The following is a 6,000-nucleotide window of genomic DNA, read 5'->3' on the forward strand; positions in this document are numbered from 1 at the left end:
GATATAGATAATTTGGTGGCTCTATATACAGAGCGATGCAACACCCGTGCTAACTCACTGATTATATCTTCATAGTCACATAAAAGTACTCCAGCATTATATTTGCAGGTGACAATAGCATGGTACCAGCATGCAAAGAAAGCAAACAGCTGCATTGATGTACACGTTTCTATGTGTACTTTGGTTAGAGGGAAATATTGATTGGCCATTAACTTGACTAGCAAAAACATTTTGGTAAAAGTGCGCTGATAACAATATTAAGGAACCAGAGATCAAGGTCTGCCGCATTTTACTGGCAAGCCAACAAGTGTATTAAGTGTACCACTTGTGAATCAGAAAGATAACATGCTACTGAAAAGTAAAGCGTACGTGCACAGAAACAGCAGGCTTCATCATGTTCCCTGTGTCAGTTTCACATGCCCAGTTAGACTACTGCAGACTATTGCAGTCAATGACCAGATAACACAGTAGGTAATAGTGCACGAGGTAAGTGCACTTTAATCTGTTCCTCTATGTTGCATTTTGGGTGTTCTTTGCACAAACATATGGCTTCTTAGTCTCTGTCCTTTTATTCATTTTTGTACATTGTATAATGTTATTTGTATATAAAAAGATGACAATGAACAGTGTAGTTTCCACAAGATAGGAAAATGAGTCAGTTTACGCAAACAGGAACAAATGAAATGTTTTCATACTCATATAAAAGTGACAATTTTGGCCAGAAGGTTACATCTCCTCATCATGTGCATGAATATCATGGTCATTTTGGGCTTTTAATTATTTCATTGAGCTGTTCTTTTTCCAGGGTACAGCACACATCTTTAACCCTCTGGGGTCCAGGGTATAATTGGCCGTTTTTGACTACTTTTGATTTTACCTCTATATTTCACCTTTAAAATGTGTTTTTCTTGCCTTGTTTGGTATCATTATTTTCGGCACAACCTCAAATATCTGAAATTTGAGTTGTTTTTTCATTTTGGTATACTATATTAGCACAGTTGATCTAAATTCAGACAAAAGCTTTAAAATCCGAGTAGAAAAAAGTTATATTTTTTACTGTAAAACCTACAAACATGTTTAACGAATCATTTTCATAACTTGAAATGCAAATAGAAATTGTACATTTCTAAAAATTATGCACAAGTTTTGCAAACAACAAAGTTATACGGTACTATTTACCTAAAAATGCAGCCAAGGCCTCAGGCGAGATCTCGCAAAAGTCCGTCTTATTTTTCTTTTCCTCCCTAATTTTTTTTTTTTCCTCCCTAATTTTTTTTTTTTTCCTCCCTAATTTTTTTTTCTCCCATGTCCCCTGGGGGGCTCCGTAAACACCAATAGGGAAGGGGTGTTTTTTCTTTTTTCACTCGTAAGCTTAGAGTGTTTGCTAGCGTTGTCTGTAGAAAACACCGTTTTTACCGTCCTTCCCTGTTTTGTTCAGAAAAAAACATCGGGTGTATTTTTTTTTATCATAACTCTGGTTTTACGTGGCCCATCGACACAATTCAAAAACTGGTATATATTTTGAAGTCCGCAGTTTCGACCCAAGTTGAAATGGAGACTGTCGTGCTGCACCTTGTAGCTGTGTCGTCTTAAATTGGTCATGTGATGTTGACGCGCCGGCATGTCCGGCGACCCCAGAGGGTTAATGACTTAAAAAAAAAAAAAGAACTATGTTCAAAAGTTTGAACTCACAATCCACAAGAGTCTAAAGTATACATATGCAGACATGCACTTACTTAAATCCTTTAATAACTGGTGCTAAAAGTTGTACAACACATATTAACTCCACTTTGAATTGACCTCTCATTAATGATCATGACTGGCTACAACTGGTAGTTTCTCTCTTTTCGCATAAAAGCCTTCAAGCTCCACTGAAATTTGCAGCTGACCACATGGACAAGCTAAATATCTTCTGGAGAAAAGTGTAATTGACAAATGAGAGAGATTGGGCTATTTGGCCACAGTGACAAGAGGTTTGGATGAGTAAAGTTGAGGTTTTCAAGCCAAATAAGTCTCCGGGCCAGTCTTGGTAGCCGGGGATCAGTCCACCAGGGCATCCGCTCCTGGCTGCCGCCCGGCTCACAATGCACCCGACCCCTACGGTGCCTCCTGCTGGTGGTGGGCCTGCAGGAAGATGGGCCCATGTCCCTTTTTCGGGCTGGGCCCAGTTGGGCCCTATGAACTAAGGCCTGGCCACCATATGCTCGCCCTCGGGCACCCTCCCTGGGCCTGGCTCCAGGGCTGGGCCCCGGTAAACCTATTCCGGGCAGGGTAAACTGTTCCTCCGGTGATATTCTCACAAGGGTCTTCTGAATCGCTCTTTGTCTGGTCCCTCACCCAGGACCAATTTGGCATGGGAGACCCTAAAAGGGGGCAAAAGCCCCCAGACAACATGGCTCCTGAGATCCCTGAGACACACAAACCTCTCCACCACGATGTGGTAGCGATTTGCAGAGGGGACAGTGACCAGAGGTGGTGTATGTTTACCAACTGTCAAGCATGGTGGTGGTAGCATAATGCTCTGGTGTTGTTTGGCTGTCAGTGGTACTGATTAATTGCTGAAGGTGGATGGAACAACGAGGAAGGATGTCTACCTCCAGATTCTTAATCTCAAACCAACAGCTAGACAGTTGAAACATGGAGGCAACTGGGTGTCCCAACAGGACCCAAACAGACATAAAAACTGGCTAACATTAAAATTCTGGTATAGCCTTCCCAAAGCCCAGACTTCAATGTCATTGAAAATGTGTGGTCTATACTTAAAAACTGGGTCTGTGCCAGGAAACCAACCAATTCAGAATTCTAATAACTGTGCCAAGAAGTGTGGTCAAATATGAAACTAGAATCATGCCAGAAGCTTGCTGGTGGCTGTCAAAAGCATGTGGTTGAGGTGAAACTTTCTAAGGGACATTTAACCAAATGCACATGGGGGTTTATCTGTATATTTGAGCCTGTATGGATACTTTTGATCGTGTGTAGAGCAGAGAAAATCCAAGGTAAATTCAAAGTTGTGCATCCAATTCTTCTGTTTTTAAGTCATTAAGGATGTATGCTGTACAATCATTCCACACTGGAAAAAGAACAGACTTTTGACCATTGCTGTATACGCTTGTGAAACGTATTTCGTTGACTTTGCTCTCCTCTCTCCAAACAAACGTCATTAGTTGCATTTCTTCACTATTTACCTTTGGAGAGGTAAATCACAGTGTTCTCACAGGAATGTGAGTTTGTTCCAAATAAATGTTCCCAGATTTTCCTATAACAAGTCAACAATGGCCTACAGCCAGTGTTGCATAACAATGAAGCAATCGCTTTGATTATCCCGGCAAGACTCCAGTTTTATATGAGGGCACGATTAGCATGAGTGAGAGTAAAGAAATTGCTCCTATCAAACAAGAACATTGTGAACACAACTTATCTGTTAATATTAGACTATGACACAAATGCTTCATGGACTTAAAAAAAATCTTTATCATTCACATGTTCATGAGAAGACTTGATGTGTCAGCAATTAAGACAACTGGTGCATTTGATACTCGCCCCCACAGCATTTATTTATATTCATTTATTTATTTAGATATATTGTTCTACATATTTGTTATGTACCATATTTCAACTGATGATGTGGTGAGTCCCTTTCCTTTCCATTTTGTGGATTTAAACATTTCTGGAAAAAGTGCTGAAAGATAATATCATGTAATTTCCTCAGTGTACATGTTGATCTTGGATGATATTTTTGGCCCAGACAGAAGACAGTTTGGCACCTTGTAGTAAAAATGTTCTGCAGAAATATTTGGAAGTGTGTCAGTTCTTGTTGTGTTTTTTTTTTTTTGTTAGGTAAGTTTTGATACAGAGTCTCCACCTTGGATTGTTCTCTGTGTTCCCTCATTCTCACCACTTAAATATTGCAGTGTTGGAGCAGCTGTAGTTGTGGGGAAGCCATAAACCTTAAAGACAGGTTTCACATTGTTTTTGTTTTTTTTAACCAACTACTAGCGCTGAGATTGAAAATGCAGAGAATAGGAGTGTGTCCTATGATAATAACAGCGATAACAATAAGCCAGGCTTCTAAAACTTTCTAGCACACCAGAAGAAACTGAAAAGCTAATTTACTTATCGAAGCGGCCTCTGTACATTGATAGTGAAACACTCATTCACAAATATGTTGCACTGTACACTTGGCAGCCCAGTTTTTATTACAGAGTCATAAAGTATGTTTTCTCTGCATTGTCAGGCCTTTTAGGTCATCACTTTATGTTAATATTAAAGTCCACATTTGGTCGTTTATATTTTTCTTTCATGTTCTAGGCTTTACTATATAAAGTCATGTATCTTGATGCCAGAAAGATGTTTCATATTTATTTGGTGAAAGTGAAATTTCTTGCTAAAAACTGACTGCTCAATATTTTGTGTGCCTATGTGTAAACATGTTGCCTGCATTGTAATTAAACCAAGACTGGCCTTCAATTGAAGAAACTTGTATCTTGTATCCACTAGCTACTTTACCTGTCTATACACAGTACTGTGTCTTGACTCACTCCTTATTTCTTTATATTTTTGTAGGAAAATGGGAAAAAAGGTGCAGCAATTATTTTTAAACATATGCAAATATAGAATAAAGCACATAAGGCAAAAAACAGTTAACAATACTAATAAACTTGAAAGTCCACCTTTCTTCGGCAACACAGCCTGAGCTCTCTTAGGCCAGCTTTGTTGTCATTTCTTCCGGAAAAGTTCTCCAGACTTCTTGAAGGACATTCAAAGCTCTTCTTTGGATGTGGGCTGCTTTTTGTTCCATTGTCCATCAACATGGTTCCACACTGCTTCATTGATGTTGAGGTCCGGCTTCATCCCGACGTTTTGTCACTGAGGAACACGAAAGGTGACCTTCCTCGTTCTAATGGTATGCGCCGGGTTATGGATGAAATCCTGTGGAATAATGCTCCTGCAGTAGTAGACATTGCAGCCACGTATTCCAGCCCTAAACCTAACCTTCTCCCTAACCATAACCTTATTCCTAACCTTAACCAGCAGTTTAATGATGTGAAATAGTGTTTTCAGAAGTGTTTTTAAAAAAAAAAAATGAACGAGCATGTGTAGATTGAGTCCAAAGGGTTGTCATATTTCCTAATTTTTCCGATGTCGTCATTTAGTAATGTGTTGGGTGGCCAAAAATGTAATATGTTGACAATTTGTCACCTAGCGTAGAATGTTATACTTTGGGATGAGAATGTGTTGACACGGCCAATCCGTGTGTTTTTCTAGGTATGGTTTTACTGCATTGAGAGTATGTTGTGGACCACTGCCATACTGAAAAGAAAAACAAAACAAAACAATATCATTCAGATGCTTTTCAGATTGCATGGTGGAACAAAATCTAACCATACTTTTCTGAGTTAACGATTCCACAAAGTTTGACAAGATCCCTAACATCACTGGCTGAAATATAGACTCAAACTATGACAAACCTGCCACCATATTTTACACATGGCTGTAGTCACTGAATCTGATAGCATTGTGTTGGTGTTGCTCCTGGAGCAAAAAAACTAATGTTGGTTCATGTTTTACACTGTGAATTGACCAATCACATTGTAGTGTTGTCATAGTTTTGCAATATTTGAATCACACCATACCAAACCGTAACCCTAATCACAATCACATCTTAATCCCCAACCTAGCACTTTTTTCCCGGACTCGACATTAGAAAGTTTGTTTGTTTTTTTTTCCTTTCCGGAAAGTATGACATAACAATGTGATTGGTCAGTTGCAATGTTGGCCTTGGACAAACATTGGCTGTATCCCAATTCAGGGTCTGCAGCCTTAAAGGCTGCATTTTTTACATCACAGCGACCCTACGAAGGCTGTCCTAATTCAAAGGCTGCTCGAAATGCAGCCCTCAAATGTGTCCTTCATTTCCCTGAATTTTAAGGCTGTGACGGTGAACGAATCGTTCAATACTCGAGAATCTCTTTACTGACTCGTGAATCATGATTCACAAGC

The sequence above is a fragment of the Haplochromis burtoni genome, unplaced genomic scaffold, assembly GCF_018398535.1.
Source record: "Haplochromis burtoni strain Fernald_Lab_line unplaced genomic scaffold, NCSU_Asbu1 Contig_34, whole genome shotgun sequence".
Classification (NCBI taxonomy): Eukaryota; Metazoa; Chordata; class Actinopteri; order Cichliformes; family Cichlidae; genus Haplochromis; species Haplochromis burtoni.